A 22,245-nucleotide genomic window follows, 5' to 3' on the forward strand; every position below is an offset into this window, starting at 1 on the left:
AACAGGCTGCAGTAGCAGAGGAGAAGTGCAGTCTGTGCCAGTTCAGAGGAGGCAGGAAACATAATGAGTGGGGAGCATTAGGAAAAGACTTCAAGGTGGAGATGCCATTTAAACTGAGCTTTAAGAGTTAGAGAAGGGTCATTCTGGCTGGAAGAGAATAGAGTTGGACGTAGGGAGATGGGAAAGCATAGTATCTTCATGAAACAGTGGTCTTCCAATTTGGATGAAATGAAGAATACTGAAGATAAAGCTAATTTAGATTGAGAAGTCAGGTTAAGATTAGTTTGCTTATGAAGAAAGAGAAAACCTTTAAGTTTTTAGCATGGGTGTGAAAGGTTTAGAGCTCCACTTTAGGAAGATTAAATCAACTTAGTATGTTGACTCCTTTCGAGTGTAGGAGCTTGAGAGAATCCTGGTACCACTGATGGAAAATAGGAAATCTAGAGGAGCTGGTTTGCTTCTCTCACTACCAAATTCAGATTTATATGTATTTAATTTGAAGAACTGTAGAAATGTTAGACCGGACTTGAGGAGAAGGGGCAGAGGAGAGGAAACAGAGGAACAGAGCCAAGTACGACCTCAGGGATGTACACATGGAGTTAGTTGGCAGGAAAGAGAAGCCAGTCGGGAAAGAGAGAAGAAGCAATCAGTGGAAGCAATGGAAAAGCAGTTCTGTGTTTGGGGGTAGAGGAGAAAGAATTGCAGAAATAAATGAAGACCCATTAGATTGTAAGCTTCTTGAGAGTACAGGTTGCTGAGGTTGTTGTAAGACAATCTGTTTATTTAAATATTTCCCACGACAGGCATGGTACAGTGTTTCTCACATTCTTGGCACTCAGTGAATGTTGACTGATATCTATATTGTGCAATGCCACACAAGGTTTGAGGAGAGTGAAGACTGAAAAGACCATTTGTCTTTATGATCAGGAGATCTTTGGTTATTGCTCCTGTATTGTGATTTTCCAGCCTTTCTGTTTTAAGAAATATAAAGAACAAAGATATTATTTGTATAAAAGATTAAGGCATATACAACATTGCATCTAAGCCATGTGTTCTGTTGGATCATGAATGTAAAAATGCTTTGTTTTGTAATAGCACATATTGTCCCTCAGCACCCTGCTTGTTTGTGTGAACGTCGGTATGTTTGAGAATGTGTGCAGGAAGGTGGAGGTAACCAAGCTGTCCATATCTAGAAAAGTCCAGTGCGGTGGATGCACACGATGAAATAGTAAGCCACATCAAATGCCCTGTACTAGGTGGAATATGGTAACGCAGTTATATCTTGTAAACATCATGTCCAGTGAAAAGCAGTAAGAAACACAAATGAGTAAAAAATATAATAAGTGAGAAGTATAACAGAAGTAAAAAAAAAAAAAGCACCTTAGTATAATATCAGTGTAAATAAAAACAAACTCAAAATAATACTCTATATATATAGTGTGTGTGTATATATATATATATATATATTTATATATTGGATGGGACATAAAAATTCAAACCATAGCAAGGTCTCTGTGGCTAAAGTGGGAGGGTGGGCAGATGATCTACTAGTAGTAGCTGCAGAATACTTTGGTAATACACCTTACAGAAAACTACAAGGCCTATATACCTCTGCAACCGTGATGGCCACATTTGGAGGTTCAGTACTCTTAAGTGTTATGAAAACTTAAGACACACAAATTAATCTGAAATTCATTTAAGATAATCTGTTATTTTTTGAAAGGACAGGGATGATGTGATATCACATGCAATTGGGTGTAGCTACACAACATGGTGGGAAACTCCAGGAGTTTAATAACTAAGGTAGACAAGAGTGATTTAATAACATGGAAAAAAATACTAAACTGAGAGAATGATACATTTTATATCTTACATATGTTCATAAGGAAAACATATAGCACTGTTTTGGGGAACACATGGCAATAATTTCTTCAGGTCTTCAGGAGTGGCTGTGTTTCCTTTGCCTTTTATTTTACAGGCCCGATAAGTCTGGAACTGACTATATTCATCTTTCCTTTGACAATTCAGAAGCTCAGAATCGAATGCACGAACCATCTTTATAACATACAGGCCATTATACTTTGTATTTTGCATTCTATCCTAATCACCAGTTTCATCTTAATTTTTCCTGCCTATATTTTTTTTTCACTTTGAATTTCTCATAGTTTTCATTACTGCTTTACTATTAGTCTTCTATAAGCAATCTCAGATCCACTTGAGGCAGGGAGTGCATATACAAAAACACATAGAACAATTTTTTTTTGACATAGTTTCTCTATTTTATGTTTTTCTAAGGAGAAAAACTTAACAGCTTTTGTAAATAATAATCCATGTTGTATTCATAAAAAGATAAAGCAGAAAGATATTAAAAATATACAAACCAAAATCTGCAGTGCTTCACTATTATTTTTGGTGCATGTGATCATCACAGCTGTGTTTCCATTTTCTCCTTCCAAATTAACATCAGTCCTTCTATGCTCAAGCAAGACCTACACAAAAGTGAAGAATAATTGTCAAAATTTTACAAATTTCCAAATAAAGTACTTGTCTTCCACTAGATTTTAAATTCTCAGATGCCAGGGACCATGTCTATTTCTCTTTTTTCATCCTTCTCCCACACAATCTAGCACAACATTCTGCACACTGTGGGTACTAAGTAAATTTCTCAAATAGATGAAATAACCATGATTTCAATATCACAACAATTAAGGTGATAATGAGTTGTGGCATTGTAAATAGAGTAAGAATTGTAGATACTAGTTATCATAGCTTCACTTAATACTTCCGACTTGTATTAGTGAAGCTATGTTAACTAATATTTTCAGAAAAATAAATTTATGGAGCCATTTAGAATGTATTAGCAGTGAAGGAGAGTCAGGAAGGGAAGAAGGAAGAAAGTAAGAGAGACAGAAAGGAGGGAGGGAGGCAGGAAGGAAATGGTTTCTTTTCCCCTTCTAGTCTAGGTAAAATTTTTCTTTTACCTAGATTGCAAGCATCCTAGGAAGTGTCAATGGAAACTCTATTCTCTTTAGTAAACAAAACAGAGTTTTGCATAACACTTTGGTATGGCTTAACTCAATTAATTCAAACTTGGTCTGGAATGGAAACTTTTTCTACAATGTAAGAAATTAGCATCCTGGCCCAGCACAGTGGTTCCTGCCTGTAATCTCAGTACTTTCGGAGGTTGAGGCAGATGGATCACTTGGGGTCAGGTGTTCGAGACCAGCCTGGCCAACATGATGAAACCCCATCTATACTAAAAATACAAAAATTAGCTGGGCTTGATGGCACAAGCCTGTAGTCCCAGGTACTTGGGAGGCTGAGGCAGGAGAATCGTTTGAACCCAGGAGGCAGAGGTTGCAGTGAGCTGAGATCATGCCACTGCACTCCAGCCTGGGAGACAGTGCGAGAAAAAAAAAAAGAGAGAGAGAGAAGGAGAGAGGGCGGAAGGAAGGAAGGAAGGAAGGAAGGAAGGAAGGAAAAGAGAGAGAAAGGGAGAGAAGGAGAGAGGGTGGAAGGAAGGAAGGGGAAGAGAGAGAAAGAGAGAGAAGAAATTAGCATCCTGATAAAATGGTCAAGTAATTTTTCTGATGAAATTTCACTTAAGACCTGTTACTGCCTCATCTGGTTGATGGTCAGCTGATTTTTGCCCAAGTATCTATAGATCTTTGACAAGTCTTTAATATTCAATGTAATAAAATTATCTCATCTAAATATCTTATAAAATCTTTAAACTGGCCTACTAGAGGCTTTTTCTCTTGCAGAAAGACTATGATAAACAATGGCATGTCCTTATAATTAATGTTAAAAGAATTTATTAAATAAGCTGTTTCTCAAAAACATTGACTTCTTTAACAAAGTTTAAAAACTTTTTACCAGAGCCTCTTGTTAGTAGAACATGCCCCATGTGAGTGTCAGTAAATGAATTAGTTTTACTAATTAGCTCTGCTCATAAATGCAAATTAAACTGAGATTTTAGTACATAAAAATATGTGGGAAAATGATGGATGAATTAAAGGGAAATGAGAACACAAGGTTCCTTCCATGAACTTTAGGCACCTTTGCATTCTGTTCTTAAGAAGCTCTAGATTCATACGGAAAATAACTTACTAAAGAAGAGGCTTTTCTCTCTTTGCCCTCTTAGAATCACAGACCATAAATGTGTAGCATTTATTAGGCTGTTATTACTGTGCCACCAAAAGCACAATCTTTCAAAAAGCTGTGTTAAATTACATGTGGCAGGGATCCCAGAGAGAGCAACTAAACTGTGCAGCTACTTCAAATTCAGTCATGACCAGGCAAGTCTGGAAGGTTTGGAGGTGAGCCCTTCACAGGTCCCTTTGATGAGAATCTGGAAAGCCTCATGGAAGGGTCAAACAACTGGATACTTGGAAGTAAAGCCCCAAGGACTAAGGCCTGCAGGCCACTGAGAGACAAAACCACCCCCTAATCCCCAGGCCAATGTGTCCCAGGGAATATTATGCATACCATAAATTATTGTGCAAGAACTTGAAGTGATGTGTGGATGACAGTTTTTTTGCTTTACAACTATTATAGGCAGCAGAGGAAGGTCTGAGGGAAGGTCAGTGGAGCAGTCCATAGAGCAGCTTCTAAACTGGCAGGGGCTGGGGGGGTACAGGCTGGAACATGGGCATAACTGGGAGAGGCAGGTAGAGAGGATTGCTGTTTGCAAGCATGAGGGGAGACATTCCAAAACACCTTCTCCTCCTTTTATTCCTGTCATCTCCAGTGAGCCAGAGGAGTCTGAAAATATTTTTACACATAGCTATGGTTGGTAAGACCAAGTAGCGGGGAGTCAATTTTACTTAGAACTCAACTTTTCTGCTTGTTCTGGTGTCATCAGAAAAATTTGTTTTATGTCCATCACTGAATTTATGAATCAGTTAGGAGCTTTATTTTCTATTTCTATGTGATACCTACCTGTCTGTATTTGTTGGTCTGGAGATTTCTGCTTTCTAATTAACAATAGTCATTCAATAGTTATCTGCCTTCAGTTCCCAAACCACATTTTCAGAGCCAATATTAATTGAGTTAATAGGCATGTGTTCTTGAAAAGAGCCTTCAGAGGGAGCAAGAGATCCATGAGGAAATATGTGACTTCTCTGTGGGATTCCCTGCAGTCACTAGTGGCCCAACCCGGATGATATGGAAACAGCACTTAGCTCATGAATAATGCAGATATTTAATAAAACAACAACAACAACAACAACAACAAAACAGCTTGTTTCCAGAGGACTTTCTAGTAACCTCTTCAGGGAGCCATCCTGACCTATCTCATAGGTACTGAGAGTTCAGCTCACCCCTTCTCAGTCAGCCAGAACTTCCATTTACTCATTCATTCATCATTTGCCACCACAGTGCTGAGGAATACGAGATATTTGGATTAACAAGACACAGCCCTCCTTCAAGGATAATTATCCAGTGGGCAAAAAAAAGCACATGAATATTTGATTCCAATATAATGTGTTAAGAATTTTGATAGAGCCATATACAAGGTACAGTAGGAAAGCAGAAAGTGGCTCCTCTCATACCTTTCAGGTCAAATGTAAAGAGTCAAGGTCTCAGAAGGCTGAGAGAAAGGTCTTTGGGCTAAAGGGAGCCGGAAACTCATGCATCTCTTTGGTGATTTATAGAGAAGTTGGTTTTCTTGTGACTTACCACAATAGCCAAATCATCATTCACAATAATATTTCTACAAGAAAATTTATTATAAGTTCCAAATAGTCTTCTGGAACATGATCCATGTGTAAACTCCATTCTTCATCAGTTAAGCATGTTTGTATTTTAGTGCGTCTGACAGACTTTGAGACGTAGTTTAAAAGCCAAGGCCTAATTCTTATCCTTTAGCAATTTTCCAGGATTTCCTCTACTTGACTAAGCTTACTCTTAAACCTTGAAAACCAATACGATGTCTCCCAATGGTACTGTCGTGTCTGCAGCGAACTAATCTTTTCAACAGGCCATACACGCTAACTAAAACAGCAAATCATAATTACGTTTTCTGCTTTCATTGAGGCTCTCATTACCTTCCTCTTTTGTCATTAAATTGGTCAGGTAAAAGTGATAAAGCCTAAACTTGAAAACATAAAGACGAAAACAAAATTCCTTAGTCTTGCAGTTTTACTTGTGATGTACCATTAGGCAAGCTATTCAAATTCTTTTGGCACCTCAGCATACTCAGCTATGAAATGAGAATCCTAGTATTTTATTAGATCTTTCTTCATAGAGGGCTTATTTAGATGAGAATTTAATAAACAAATACACACAAAGTTCTTAAAAAGTGCTTGGTAAACAAGAACTATTCAATAAAGTTAGAACTAATCATCATTATCATCATTAGTTGGTGAGAAGTAGAGCAAATGTAATTATTATATATTGTTTGACCTGGAAGCTTAGAAGGTGCTCATCCTGGTTCAGACAGAGAGAGCTGGATCTGGGTCCCAGCACCTGCGCCACCAGTCAGGCCCATTGGAGCCGGCCAGTAGCCTTACCTTCATCACCTCGTTGTGCGTGCCCTGCACAGCTAAGTGAAAGGGCGCCATCATGTTAAAGTTTTGGAGGTTTGGGTTTGCTCCTCTGCTGAGAAGAAACTTAATGCTTTCGATTTGGTTTTTTTCTACAGCACAGTGCAGAAGGCTATTTCCATAATCATCCATAATAATTGCATTCAGTACTAGAAAAAGAAACCAAAATATGGATTAGATTTTGCTTGGACTGTATTCAACACCTCCTGAGTGCCTATCCACTCCAAACTCAGTGCCAAAGTGCAGCTGACATCAGCTGCATCTTTTCTATGGTAACTAAAAACATAGCTTCAATTCTCATGAAACATTTAATGGGCACCTAATGAGAATATATAGAAGCATGGTACTGACTTTATCAAGTGAGTTAAATTTCTATCGGTAGCATTTATAAGAAAAAGATCCTCCTATTGCTACATGTTTTTATCTATATGAGTTTGGGTATTGTGATAAAATATTGAGATTATGTAAAAGAAAGAACTATATACTGGGCACTCTACAAAGTTCACGTGACCATTATTTCATTCAAGCCCCAGCAGCCTGCCGGGCATCACCATGACAAATGTTCAGACGGAGGAAGATGCTGAGGTCTAGAGAGGTTAAAAGTCTTGCTAACATCACAGAGCCACTATGGAGGTATGAAAGTTACCATGCCTCTCTGAACCTCAGCTTTCTCATATTCAAAATTCATAAACAAAATTCATAAAAAATACACACACAGAGAGACAGAGAGAGAGAGAGAGAGAGAGAGAGAAAGACCTTGCAATGTTGTAGTGTTACTGGGACAACAGTATTAAATCATGTCTTTAAAGATCACAGCAGAGTGCCTGGCCTGTAGGAATGGCTCTGAAAATGTTAATAAGAAAAAAAACACACCACTGACAAACCACAAAACTAGAATTCAAGCTTGAGCCCCTGATGCCACACCTGGTTTCCACAAATTGTTACAATATGATATATGGCACTATGTACCCTGTGAGCTTAGCATATAAATAATACGTCCTTTCATTGTGCAAAGTCCTATAGCTATTCTGAAATGGACATGGCTGTCTGCTATATCAACCTTGTAAATTAGTGGCAGTGTATCTTTATGTCCAGGAAGGGAGAAAAAGTATTCTCTCATAAATATGATTTGGGGACCATCTGTGGTACTTGGAACCATATAGCCATGTTTCCTGTTTCTCTCCTTTTTAAAATACATCTCTCCACTATTTCCTTTCATTCATCTGAGTGCTTCATTCTTAAAAACACACACACACACACGCAGGGGCACACACACACATGCATGGGCACACACACACACACACACATGCATGGGCACACCCACACATACACACATCTCTTGACTGTTCTGTCTGATCAAGAAGAATCACTCCATTCATCATTCCATTTGGCACCAAACTTAAACAGGGATCTATATTTACAAACTCCCATTCACTAATTAAGTAACTTGAATTTTGCTTTTATCCTCATCACTTTTCAGAAATCATTTTTACAGAGGTCACTGGGGCCTTCTAACGTAGGGGCTTTATCGTGATCTCCTTCCTACTAGGATCTCTTTGTGGTAAGAGCTCCTTCTAACACTTCTGTCCCAGTAATTTCGCCCATGACTTGAGTATCATCAATCTTTTATCCATCACTATCTTCATCTTTTTCTGGCTTTTCCTCTGCCATTTCTCTTGATGTTTGTACTCTACTCTTAGCGACCTTAACTAGCAATTTTGTGATCCCCTAAAGTATTTTCATGCATTTCCACTATCTCGTCGACTTCCTATGCAATCATGCTCCTGTAGGGCAGCCCCTTTCATTCTACATTTCTGGATATTTCCAGATATTGTAGAAGATTGTAGATAATGCCTGCTGGATATTTCCAAGTGGATGTCCCCTGGGCCTTTCAAACTCACAGTGACCAAATCTCACACCTTGGCACTCACTTCCTTTGTTTTCTCATATTCTTCCTTTTGGGGGATGTTTATATTATTAGCCTAATCTCCTAAATTTAAGAATTTCAAAGTTAGTTCCAACTCCCTGCCCCTTTCTTTTCCCATTTACTCTGCTGTTAGGTACTATTAACTTTACACTCCATTATCTCTTGAACCTCTCCCTGTCTCCTTATTGTAGCCTCACAACCCTGGTGAACTCTTATCCTCTGTTTACTATCAAAATAGCTTTTTAGCTTGGTTTCCACTTCTAATCCATCTTCTACAATATTGGCGGAATTATCTTATATAGTACAAGTCTTATCACACCACCTCACTGCCTCCATCTCTGTGGCATCTCCCTCATTGCCTACAGTTGAACTGCTTAAACAAGGCAGAGTGTACAAGGCTGGTTCTGGAAAACATTACTGTGGGGGGATATTACACCTTCTTGAAGTGTCGATTTTCTTCAATGATAATAATTTAGGTGTAGAATAACCTCAATGGAAAGAGGTTAATAACCTCAATGGAATGAATAGAAGAGTATATAAATATATATACATTTTTACAATCTATCTAAAAAATTCAAATAAAGTCTGTGCTTGTTGTGGGGTGTCCTAGGTCTCTGCACTATGCTTTGCTATATTTCAGTAGAAGAAGTTGAGGAGTGCTGGTGTGTAGGAAAATCCACATTTCTAAGTGAAATATACAAGCTCTTTATAATTGAAACTAATAACCTTTAAGAATCACTTTGTTCCACTCTTTCCAGTGAATTGAATGGCTTGAAGGATTTCTAGAAGATGCATTGTAATGTTTTGTTACCTCCAGGAAGGAAATCTTCAGGGAACATCTCCATCCACTCAAATTCACCTTTTCCTACAGCATATTGCGAAGGTAAGGCATTCATGTCATCACAATTGTTTAGTATCTTTTGTTTCTTAAAGTTTTGTAATCCATATGCATTTCCTACAAAATCCACCTAGAGGTATTTAAACACCATTACAACAAACAAACATATGCAAAACTTATGACTAAAAGTTAATCATTTTATAGCCTTAAATAATTTATTATCCAACACTCTTTATTGTGCTTATAATAAAGTAAAAGTTTTTCTTGAAATACACAAAATATTTACAGATACAAAGAAGGTATGAAAAAATGCCCCTAAATTGTTCAGTATATGAAATAAATGTTTCTATTTTTTGACCATAAACTCATATATGCTTAGAAATAAAGGCCTTCTTCTTTGTTGCCAAGGAAATGTAGAAATCTTCCCCAAACAAATGAATTAGATACTTGCTTTAATTCTACCATTGACCATAACTAGTCACGTATACCACGATAATATATGTGTTCAAACTCTAGTTTGTTATTTTAAGGATAACTAGAGCATTTCTCACTACTGAAGAGAAAAGCTATCAATTAAAATGATGTATTAAAGTATTTAATGTATCTTAATATAGCTAAGAAATGATTTAGGTTATGAGGATTTATTCAGTACATGTCAAACTGGAATAAATAAAACTTAATTTCTTAAATTTTTGAACTTTGGATTTTGCTTCTAGAATCACAGAACAGTACTTAACAAATCACTTTTCTACGGTAGTCTCTTAAACTGAGATATGTTACTTTTTAACTTATAAAAAAGAATTCTATATAAGCTACATATGGCTTTAGTGACTACAGGATATGACAATGAGCATCCAACCACTTCCAAATTTACGAATATTCAGTAATAAACGTAAAACGGGATTATTGTAGAAATAGGATAGTCTCCATATCTCATGCTTTCAAAGAAAATATTGATCTAAATCTATTTGGAAGTGTTCTGGCACTTGAATTTGATACGCGATTTGGGTAATAAAGGGATTGTGCTGCCCACTCCCTAGTGCCAGAAAGAGCAGTTTAGGATGTCTGTTCAGCGATGTGCTGTCAGCATAAACCCAATTCCACACTCTTGAGAAGGAGCACTGGGTTCAGATGCTCACAAGGCACTATTGAATTCACAATGACAAAACAGCATCTGAATACTTTACATGAGCATATCAGATGTACTAGATCTTCTCAGTCACTACCTGACATATTGTCAAGCTTTGAAAAGATTTCTTAAAGTTCTGAAAGTAAGCCAAGGATGTCATTTAGACAAGTTATATATTCATTTAATGTAGTTTCATGTTGTCACAGAGTCACTTCAAATTCCTTATGATTCTGAACTATGTGATTAGATTCAGAACATAATAGACTAGATCACTTTTAGGTAAGCTAATTCTGACTAAACTCCTTAAAACAGAAATATCATATATATCTGTTTTAGGTTGCTTTAATGAAATACATATAAACAGCAATGTGGCCAAAAGGTTGGAAACTAAGGTGAGAGATAACAATTGGAAGGTCAAATGCTAAAGTATTCACTGTCTTGAAAGAAAATAACTGGAAAAAGCTAAAAGCAACAGTCCAATGGTCTTTTCCCACATTTCTCATCTTGTAAGTTTTCTGTGATCCTTCAGTTTTGTTAGTGTTCCTGAGATACTGTGTATGCGCTGGAGAAAATATGTTATACAGCTTTTCTTTTAAATTAGGAAACCACCAAAAACCCTCTAGGGTTCAAAAAGCCCTTTACAGTATTATATATGTTTCTTTGTAATGAGTACAACCAGTGAGATTTTTACAAGATGGTCTGAAAGTACCACAGTTAATGAAATAAAATATATAAATCCCTCAATCTACAAACTAGAATAAAAATAAATAAATAAAAAGCCTTAAATAGTCCAGGCTCAGTGACTCACGCTTGTAATCTCAGCACTTTGGGAGGCTGAGGTGGGCGGATCACAAGGTCAGGGGATTGAGACCATCCTGGCAAACATGGTGAAACCCCGTCTCTACTAAAAATACAAAAAATTAGCAGGGCGTGGTGTCCGGCGCCTGCAGTCCCAGCTACTCGAGAGGCTGAGGCAGGAAGATGGTGTGAACCCGGGAGGCGGAACTTGCAGTGAGCTGAGATTGTGCCACGGCACTGCAGCCTGGGCAATAGAGTGAGACTTTGTCTCAGCAAAAAAAAAAAAAAAAAGCCTTCAATAGCATAAGTGGTTCTACTTAGGCAGTAAATCTAAATAAGGACAATTAGAAACATGAAGAAAAATAATTTTGAGACTTGATGCTGAGAAATTCCTCAGCAAATATCTCTAGAAAATGAAACCACAGGCCAGGTATGGTGGCCCACACCTGTAATCTCAGCACTTTGAGAGGCTGAGGCAGGTGGATCATGAGGTCAAGAGATCGAGACCAACCTGGCCAACATGTTGAAACCCCTTCTCTACTAAAAATACAAAAATTAGCCAGGCATGGTGGTGTGCACCTGTAGTCCCAGCTACTCAGGAGGCTGAGAGGCAGGAGAATTGCTTGATCCCAGGAGGCAGAGGTTGCAGTGAGCTGAGATCACGCCACTGCACTCCAGCTTGGCAGACAGTGTGAGAAAAAAAAAAAGAAGAAGAAAGAGAGAGAGAGAGGGACGGAGGGAGGGAGGAAGGAAGGAAACCACATGGGTGATACTAGAAATTTAAAATTTCTTACTGTCCCATATTGATTGTAAAGATACTATCCTAGAGGGTGAAATCTATTCATGACTCAGTTTTCTGGAGTAAGCCACAAGGCCACGGTTACCTTGCTAATATTAAGAAGGACAAAAAGTGTCTGTGGTCACGGTGGACGTGCCAACAGACTCACCTTGGGAGGCCTGGCTGCTTGGTGTGTGTGATTTACTACACATGCATGCCTGATTCACACACACAACTGGCAACAGTGCCAACTTGTGCGACCTATTTAGAGAGGAATTTGACAATTTCTACCAAATTTAAGGTTGTATGTACCTCTTGACCCTGCTAGGACTTTAACATACAGACAGTCCCGCAAAAGTACCAATGGAAAGACAGACAGAGAAGCCACGTCTACACTGACAGACACACTCAGTCAGGTGCATAATAGCAAAACAAAGCAAACACAAAGCAGCTTGAGTGTCCATCAGTGCAAGACTGGTTAAATAAATCATGATCTATTAATACAATGGTAAGAGGTGACAATGTGCTAGCAGCCCTCACTCTTGGCACCTCCTCGGCCTCGGCATCCAGTCTAGCAGCAGGGCTTGAAGAGCCCTTCAGCCCCCCACTGCACTGTGGGAGCCCCTCTCTGGGCTGTCCGAGGCCAGAGCCGGCTCCCTCTGCTTGCTCGGGAGGTGTGGAGGGAGAGGCGCGGGTGGGAACCGAGGCTGCACTCAGTGCTCATAGGCCAGCGGGAGTTCCGGGTGGGCGTGGGCTCCAGGGCCTGCACTCAGAGCAGCCGACCTGCGCCGCCAGCCCGGCAGTGAGGGGCTTAGCACCTGGGCCAGCAGCTGCAGAGGGTGCACCGGGTCCCCTGGCAGTGCTGGCCCACCAGTGCTGTGCTTGAATTTTCACTGGACCTCAGCTGCCTCCCCTAGGGGCAGGGCTCCAGACCTGCAGCCCGCCATGCCCAAGCCTCCCCCTACCTCAGTGGCTGTGGGCTCCTGTGCAGCCCGAGCCTCCCCCACAGGCACCGCCCCCTGCTCCCTGGCGCCCAGTCCCATTGACCACCCAAGGGCTGAGGAGTGCAGGTGAGGCTTGGGACTGGCAGGCAGCTCTGCCTGCAGCCCCCGTGCGGGATCCACTAGGTGAAGCCTGCTGGGCTCCTGAGTCTAGTGGAGACTTGGAAAATTTTTATGTCTAGCTAAGGGATTGTAAATACACCAATCAGCACCCTGTGTCTAGCTAAAGGTTTGTAAATACACCAATCAGTACTCTGTATCTAGCTAACCTAGTGGGGACTTGGAGAACTCTTTTGTCTAGCACTCTGTCTAGCTAAAGGATTGTAAAGGCACCAATCAGCACTCTGTCAAAATGGGCCAGTTGGCTCTCTGTAAAGTGGACCAATCAGCTCTCTGTAAAATAGACCAATCAGCTCTGCTGATTGTTGGCTACTGGCGCCAACGAGCAGCAACCTGCTTGGGTTTGAACAACACTGTGGAAGCTTTATTGTTTAGCCCTTTACAATAAATATTGCTGCTACTCACTGTTTGGGTCCACCCTGCCTTTAAGAGCTGTAACACCCACCGCAAAGGTCTGCAGCTTCACTCCTGAAGCCTCCAACACCACAAACCCATGGGGAAGAAGGAACAACTCCAGACGCACTGCCTTTAAGAGCTGTAACACCATGAGGGTCTGCAGCTTCACTCCTGACAGCCAGACCATGAACCCACCAGAAAGAAGAAGCTCTAGACACATCCCAAGGAACAAACTCCAGACACACCATCTTTAAGAACTGTAACACTCACTGCGAGGGTCCGGCTTTATTCTTGAAGTCAGTAAGACCAAGAACCCACCAATTACCGACACAGTGGAATATTATGAAGCTGGTAAAAACTGGTAAATTTCCAAGTGCTGATTTATATTTTGGTGTATTCCAAAATATATTTTGTGAGTAAAATAGTGGAAATCTGTGTTCATACTTTTGCAAATAAAAAAAAACTATTAATATGTGCGTTTTCGTGTAAGCATTTTTTTTAACCTGGAAAATACCTAAGAAACTGTTAACATGATTCCACTGTTGAAAGAGATTTGTGAGGAGGGTTTGAAGAGTCTTTTTAATGTTGTCTCAACATTTTAAAAGAGCCCCTTTTTCCTGCTGACAATCTGATGAAATCCAGTGGTGGACTCTGAGCACCAAACAGCCTTTATCCCTCAGACTACACCATCAGGTAGTAGCTAGTGCTGCCTTTAGGGCCCAAGAACTGCATAAGAAACAAGTAACTATCCTAGAGCCTCAGGCCACTCATCCATCTTCAAAAGGTCACCTCCTCCACAGCATTTCCTGACGCCCGCACCCCCTGAAGAAGGAATTCGCCAGTCCTGCCTGCATTTTACAGGGGACATTTTCTCTGCTTTCTCTGTTTCACTCAGACCAGAAGCCTTCTCAACCCCTAAAACTCTTAAATAGCTATCCGACAACAACCAGACACAGCTATTGGGTTCTTTGGTTCTAAACAAAATCTATAAAAAAGTTCAAGTGAAACGACACACATTCCAAATTATCCTGATTTTAGGCAGCTGCCCGATCTTGTGCCAAATGATAGATACTTTTTGAGTAGGTTTCCCCGGACTACAGTCGTCCAGGAACAAGAACAGATTGGGCAGACAAGCAAAATAAAGCAGGCGCTGTGTGGGGGCGTCATTAGCGGGGTCTCCTCTAGGACTGTGAACACCCCGCCAAAGCCTGCAAACCCCTGGCCACTCCACGCTTTCTCCAAACCAAGGGCTGCTCGCAAGGAAACCTAGAGCCGACCCCGACCAGACTTCAGAAACCGTCCCGACCCTCGAGTCCCCAGGGTACCTTAAGCGATACCTTGCAGTCCTCCGCAACGTAGGGCACAACCTCATAGACAATAGCCCAGGGGCTCCTTCTTTTCTCCAGGGCGCCGCATCTTCCTCGGGCTGCGCTTCATTGACTCCACCTAGTGCAGCGCCGGCACCTGGGGCGAGACAGCGCTGTCACCCGGCCAGGCGCTGGCGTCCGCGCGAGCCGGAGAGCTCCGGCGCTGCAGCTCACAGGCAGCGAAAAACTCGTTCCGCAGGAGCCCTGGAGAACTTCTGGAAGTTCTCAGGCCCGCGCTACTTACAGTGCAGGAAGCAGGCGGGGCCTGGAGAGGAGGTAGAAACGCAGACCTCTTTCGCAAAGAGGGCGGCGGTGCCGCGTCTGCCGGGGATTCGCCCTTTCCGGAGCAAAGTGAGTCGCCCTTCCCGCTGTCTTGGAGCTGCAGCAGCGCACTCCCAGAGTCAAGCCTGTCAGTTCGGTGTGGATGCAGCGGATTTGTTATAATAAACACACTAAGAGCCCCCTTGCCTCGCCCTGCCGCCCCCCCACCCCCAACGGTGTGTGTGTGTAAAGAGAGGACGAGAGAATGACAAGGTACATTGGAAAGTTTTTTTAGTTTTCAGGATTTTTTTCCAACTAAAATTCTATGGACCTGTGTTTCCCTCCATGTGCACCTCCTTCTGGGGGCCTCTCTGATAAGGAAATAAGGTTTTTAGCAAAACTTCTCATTTCAAACATTTGGGAGAACAGCTAAACGCTAGCACTGGTTTGAGGGACCAGACTAAGTCCTCATGAATCTCAGGTCCCATTTCCTGTGGATAATAATATTGATCCCGTCATGCTCTGGTGTTTAAAGGTGGTTAATAAAAAAGTTAGGTTAAAGGTAAGCCACTGCTGACTGGTATGTTTGTTTGCCCCCAGCTTTGTTTGAGAGACTTACCTTCATAGGTCTGCTCTGCATACGTGTCAATTGTGTAGAATAAAAGGTGTTCCCTCTCAATCGAAGAGGCTGGTTCTACTTTTATGTACAGACAAGGGAACCTCTGAAACTGTTGCCAGTAAGTTCAAGTTTACAAGGCTAGAAAGCAAGAAACCTTCTTTCTAAGGCTGATTATACCTTGCACAGGACAGAACGTAGCTTTGACAGTCTTTTGCTTTGACAGACTGCTTCCTGAAGGCCCTGGATTGTCGTATTCTCCTGCTCATATCCAGCACTTAGCACAAGGCTCCCGTGGATCCAGGACCTGGCATAGAGGTGCACTCAGTAACGGTTTGTGAACTGTCTGACCTAGGGGCTATGGTGGGCTGAGTTTAGGGCCAGGCAGAGTGGGCATGACCATGTTAAGGAACCATGAAAGGTTCCCCCCAAATCTTCCAATGGATATGGCAGGTTGCCATCAATTCCACCCCTGAAGTGGAATTTCTTGGAAGGATTATATTGAACTTAACCACATCATGAGTCCATGAGTATGGCTTGCTAGAGGATACAGGTGTTCGACTTCACCCTCTCACACTTTCCCCACCAGGATCTTTGTTCAGGGTGTACAGAATAGGAATCAGTTGCACAGCTTGCTATGATTTAGTTGAAGGAGGTAATGCATTTGGAGAAACCAGTAAAGAAAAGAATCAGAGGGATGGGTAAAGAGAATAACTCTCATTGAACCACCGCTGTCTACCTGACATTTTCCATACACCGGGTTCACGCTTTAAAATGGAAATACCTCATAGGAGTATGATGACTTTTTATTCTTTATCATTGATTACTTTGATCAATTGCTTTTCCCACAACACTTAGCTGAAAAGGGTCACTAAGGCAAAAAGGGAATAAAGAGGTTGTTCAAAGTGGTCATTTTGGAAGCTGGGGCAGAAGGCATGTCATCAGATGGCTCTGTTGGCCCTTAGAGACCAGGGAGGGAGGTGCTGCAGGGAACTCCAGCAATGGAGGGTGGAGGAGAAGGCTAGGAGAAAAGTGGCTCCAGGTCAACAGCACCCCTCCTTTGTAACATCCCCTGGGGTCAGCTGCCAGCACAGAATGATGCTTTCTGCATTCTTGCTTCTGTACCCTATTTACATCCCCAAAGCATGTATTCTTTTAAATTTGTCTTCTCCAGCTTTAACACTGAAAAATATGGATGGTTAGTATTATAGAACTGAATGTTTATATATATATATATATATATATATACACAGAGAGAGAGAGAGAGAGAGAGAGATGTTTCTTTCTAGACCCCTATCTTCTTCTATTGATCAATATCCCTATATTTAAGCCAATACCATATGGTCTTGATTTATATATTCAGATTATTAATCCCTTGTCCGATGGGTAGTATGATGGTTAATATTAGGTGTCAACTTGACTAGATTGAAGGATGCCTTGATGGCTGATGAAGCATTATTTCTGGGTATGTCTGTTGCATTATTTCTGGGTATGTCTGTTGCATTGAGTCTATAGGTCCATTGGGTGAGAAGGGTCATTTTTAAAATATTAAGTCTTCTGATACATACATGGCATATTTTCGATTTATATAGATCTATCTTGATTCTCTTGGTAGTGTTTTGTAGTTTTCCATGTACAGTTCATACATATTTTTGTTAAATGTATTGTTAAGTATTTTAAGCTATTTTAAATGGAATGGTTTTTTGTTTGTTTGTTTGTTTTTGTTTTGTTTTGTTTTGTTTTGAGATGGAGTCTCATTCCAGGCTGGCGTGCAGTGGTGTGATCTTGGCTCACTGCAACCTCCACCTCCTGGGTTCAAGCGATTCTACTGCCTCAGCCTCCCAAGTAGCTGGGACTACAGGCATGCACCATCATGCCTGGCTAATTTTTGTATTTTTAGTAGAGACGGGGTTTCACCATATTGGTCAGGCTGGTTTTGAACTCCTGACCTCATGATCCACCCGCCTTTGCCTCCCAAAGTGCTGGGAAAGTGCTGGGATATAGGCATAAGCCACCACACCCAGCCGGAATGTATGCCTAGTGACTTTGAGACCCTTCGTGTGATAGCTGCCTTTAATGAGGGGCCATTGTCACTTTGTAGGTACTTAGGTAGACGAAAGCAGGGAATTATTTCATTAAATAACATTTTTATTACCTTAGAGGCCTTTTCTGTACAGCATGGAAATGCTTCTACCCAGTTAGTGAAAGTATCTACCCACACCAGGAGATACTGGATGCCCTTCCTCTTTGGCATATGGGTGAAGTCTATCTGCCAGTCCTCCCCTCGATAGCTTCCCATCTTTTGTGTTTGAGAGGAAGGAGCCACCTGTTGAGGGGATTATTTTTAAGACAGACTTCACCAGCATTAACAACCTGTTTTACTGTTTTTAATAAATTAACTCCTGAAAACAATCTCTGGGCACATTGATAAGTTTTATCCTTTCCCAAGTGAAAAGCTTGGTTTAGGATCTTAAGGAATTTCCACTGGTTGAAGGTGGGCAAGTAGAGCTTGCCATCCTATGACTGTAGACATCCAGAGGGTTAGAAATTGTACCCTCGACAGATAGTGAATTCTACCTCTGCAAGGGAGTACTGGGGCTTAATTTCTTTTATGAAGCCGTCACAAATTCGAGGGGCTTTGTGTGTTGAGGCCCTGAAGCTTTCTTGCCGCTGACTTGGCTGCCTGATTAGCTAACTTGTTTCCTTTGGCTATTTCATCTGTTCCCTTCTCATGACCCTTAGAATACATCACTGCTACCTCTTGTGGATGGAAAACTGAAGATAATAATTGGTAAATTTCCTGGTAGTATTTTATAGGAGATCCATTAGTCATAAGAAAGTGTCTTTTTTTCTAAATGGCAGCATGAGCATGAAGAACTAAGAAAGCATATTTGAAGTCAGTGTAAATGTTAGTTACATAGTTACATTTCCCTTGCTTAATTCAAGTGCTTTTGTAAGAGCTATCAGTTCAGCTAGTTGAGTGCTTGTGCCTGGAGAGAGAGGTGCACATTCAATAACATCATTCAAAATGACTACTTCATGTCCTGCCTTATAGATCTCTTGTTCCACAAAGGAACTTCCATCTGTAAAGAGGTTCCAGTCTGGAGTTTCTAGGGGAGTTTCCCTAATGTCCTCTCTGACTTCATAGGTTTGTACCATGACTCATTCGCAGTCATGTTCAGGTTCCCATTTCATCGGGGAGGAAAGTGGCTGGGTTTAAGCAAGAAAAGTTTTTTAGTGAACTGATGACCCCTCTAAGAGGAGAGCCTGATGTTTAAGCAGCCATTTGTCTGTCAGCCAAAGGCTTCCCACAGAAGACAGCAATCCCACTACATCATCTGGGGTATAAACAGTTAAGACATTTCCCAGGGTTAATATGGTGGCCTCTGGTACCAGCAGGACCACTCCAGCAATTGCTCAGAGGCATGCTTGCCATCCTTTAGCCACCAAATCAAGTTTCTTGCTCAAGTAGCCCACTGGCTGTTGAGCTGGTCCTCAAACTTGAGTTAAAACTTCAAATACCATTTCCTTCTTTTCTGATTCATAAAGATTGAAGGTCCTCCTACGGGGAGGCTGATGGCTGGTGCCTTAAGTAAAGCTTGTTTTAGCTGGCTAAAGGCCTTTTGAGACTCAGGTTCCCAGGTTAGGAAATGGCTTTTAGCCACTTGAGTTTCTTTTTTGAGGTGATATAAAAGATTGAATGCCTATTTCACCATACCCAGGTATCCATAGTCTGCAAAATCCTGTAATGCTCCAAAATTCTCTTATTTGCTTGAGGGTTTAGGGAGGGGGAGGTTGAAAATGGGCTTAATTCTTTCTTACCCTAATGCTCTGGTCCTTCAGACAACTCTAAACCCAGGTACTTTACTGAGGTTTGGCAAAGCTGGGCCTTGGAGTTTGAAACCTTACATTCTGTCACGTAAGAAATTAAGAAGAGCTTCAGTGCCTTCTGGAGAAGCTTCCTCAGTGGGGTCACAGAACAGAAGGTCATCTACATATTGCAAGACCCTGACCTGAGGATGGGAAAACACAGAGAGGTCCTTTGATAGTGACTGTCCAAACAAATGAGGACTGTCTTGAAATCCCTGAGGTGGCACCATCCATGCTAACTGGGTGTTTTGGCCAGAGGGATCTTTGAAAGCAAACAGATAGTGAGAGTCATGATGTAATGGAATACAGAAAAAGGAATCCTTTAGATCTAGGACCATGAACCATTTAGTTCCCTCAGGTATTTGAGTCAGCAAGGTATAAGGACTAGGGACCATCAGATGAATTAGAATTATGGCCTCATTAATGAGTCAGAGGTCCTGAACTAGTCTCCATTCCCCACTGGGTTTTTGTAATCCTAATATTGGGATGTTGCAGGGGCTGTTACAGGGTTTGAGGAAGCCTGGCAATTAAGGTTATTAATAATGGCTTCTAGCCCTTTCCTAGCCTCTGGCTTTAGGGGACATTATCTCTGGTTAGGAAAAGAAGTGTAATCCTTAACGTGGATTCAGACTCTTAGTAGTTAGAGCTCAACCTATTCTTCCTTGAGTTACCCACACTTCTGGATTAATATCAGCTTCCACCAGCGGGAAACAAAGAGTTTGTTCTCAGGCTATAAGGATGCTTGCTCCCATGTGAGCTAAAATGTCTCTACCTAATAAAGGAATGGGACTTTCAGGCATGATTAGGAAGGCATGTGTGAATAATAGGTCTCCCCAGTTACAACAAAGGGGTTGAGAAAAACATTGGGTTAAATCTTTCTTAAGATGCCTATCACAGTTGTACTACAAGAAGAAGGGAGGCCTCGATAGAGACAAGAAGAGAGGCTGGCTCCAGTGTTCAAAATGGGGTCCACCCTCCTTCCTTCAATTTCCAGAATCACCTGGGACTCGTGAGCAATAATGCAGTTTGGGCCACTGGAGCCGGGAGTTTGAGCCCCAGGACCCATCAGTCCTAATGGACCATCTGTGAGATGGGTTCTGAGCCTAGTGACTTCCATCTCTAAGGGCAGTCCAATCTCCAGTGGTCACTGCCACAGGCTGGACATGGTTGAGGTGGGTATTTATTTTCTTTTTTTGCTGTCTTGGCACTCCTTCTTAAAGTTCCCTGACTTCCCACACTGGTAGCAACTAGCAGATGCATCTTGGGGATCCTGGACTTGGCAAGCCTACAAAGTAGCTACTAGAGCCTCTGTCCTTCTCTTTTGTTTCCTGTCTTTCTCTGGGGCCTCCTCTTGGTCCCTATTATAAAGACAGAGGAGATTACTCTCATCAGGTTTTCTGAGATGATATCTGGTCCTATATTATCCTTCTGTAGCTTTCTTCTAATATCAGGAGCTGCCTGTGTAATAACCGTGTTCTTTAGGATTAGCTGTTCCTCAACTGACACAAGGCATAAGGAGGAGTGTTTTATTGGTGCCTCTCTCAGCCTTTCCATAAAGACTGTGGGATTCTCATCTGGCTTTTGCATTATCCTGAACAGTAGAGTAAATAAGAGGTTTGGCCCTTGTTCTTCATAGGCCCTGCAATATGCACATTAAAACATGTTTTCTTTTCCATTTATCTGTGAAGTCTTTGGGGTTCCAATCAGGGTTGTCAAGAGCTACTGCCTCTTTTCCTATTGAGAATGGAGATTCTCCTATTTCTTCTCCTTCCCTATTTTCTCTTTTCCTTTTTGGCCTGATACATAGGACATATTGCTTTCTCCAAACTTCTCTCCCGTCTGCAGAACTGCCTATCTCTCAGCTGTTACTAAGGTTTGGCTTATGAGCAGCATAACATCCCTCCGTGAGAGGTCAAACACCTGAGTTAAAGTTTGGAAAGCTTCCATATACCTATTGAGGGTCAGAAAATCAGCCTAAGTCTCCCTTTATTTGCCTAAGGTCCTGCAATAAGAATGGAACTTGAACACTAGTGGCATCACCTCCATTGGGCATTTCCTATAGGGATAAGAGTGGAGCTGGGTTGACTGCAACTCTTGCAAAGGTTTAGTAAGAAGGCCATACCCTTGTACAAAAGAAAATGAGCCACTTTTTTTTTTTCCAAGTCTTGGTGTTTAAGGTGTTCCAGTGCTTCAGAATGCACTGCAAAGGGATGCAGGCAAAGATGGTTTGTTACCCATCTAGAAAGGGAAGTGAGAAAAAGGAGTTCCTTTAATATCCCTTCTTTCCTTGGAAATGGCCCAGGATGGAGGGGAAGACAGTAGGGGCATACCCCCAACTGTTTCCCCTCCTTGGTTTCCTGAGCTCAGCATCCATTAAAGGTGCTCCCCATGGATGTAGACATGACCCTCAGCCATGGAACCAGAAGAGCGAAGCAACTGGGATTAGTCACCTTCACCCACGTGACTCTAGTCCTCTGCTAGTAATTTCCCTTTGACTCCCTAGGCTTGTGTAATCTGTGTGGCTCTCTGATAGATGGACTATGTAGCAGCTGTATTTGGGCAAGGCCCCTTAATACAGGGAGTGTATTGGGTTGAGCTC

General features: G+C 41.6%; 1 protein-coding gene and 2 long non-coding RNA genes across 4 annotated transcripts in view; 2 read left to right on the plus strand and 1 right to left on the minus strand.

Moving 5' to 3' along the window:
* TRAM1 (translocation associated membrane protein 1) overlaps positions 1-22,245 on the plus strand; it is a 392,129-nt gene that overhangs the window by 190,075 nt on the left and 179,809 nt on the right. The window lies entirely within an intron of this gene.
* On the minus strand, positions 2,197-15,053 carry LOC140712316 (uncharacterized). 2 transcript variants are annotated; one of them, XR_012093846.1, is made up of 3 exons: positions 14,870-15,053; positions 6,513-6,694; positions 2,197-2,489 (listed from the first exon to the last, which is right to left on the minus strand). It is a non-coding gene; the product is annotated as an uncharacterized lncRNA (long non-coding RNA). The 2 variants fall into 2 exon arrangements; XR_012093847.1 differs by having other exon boundaries at positions 14,858-15,053.
* Positions 15,176-22,245, plus strand: part of LOC140712317 (uncharacterized) — an 87,744-nt gene continuing 80,674 nt past the window's right edge. The window contains exons 1-2 of the long non-coding RNA XR_012093848.1: positions 15,176-15,250; positions 16,003-16,109. This is a non-coding gene — a long non-coding RNA (uncharacterized lncRNA). The remainder of the gene's footprint in view (positions 15,251-16,002; positions 16,110-22,245) is intronic.

This window comes from Chlorocebus sabaeus, chromosome 8, assembly GCF_047675955.1.
Source record: "Chlorocebus sabaeus isolate Y175 chromosome 8, mChlSab1.0.hap1, whole genome shotgun sequence".
In the NCBI taxonomy this organism is placed as follows: domain Eukaryota; kingdom Metazoa; phylum Chordata; class Mammalia; order Primates; family Cercopithecidae; genus Chlorocebus; species Chlorocebus sabaeus.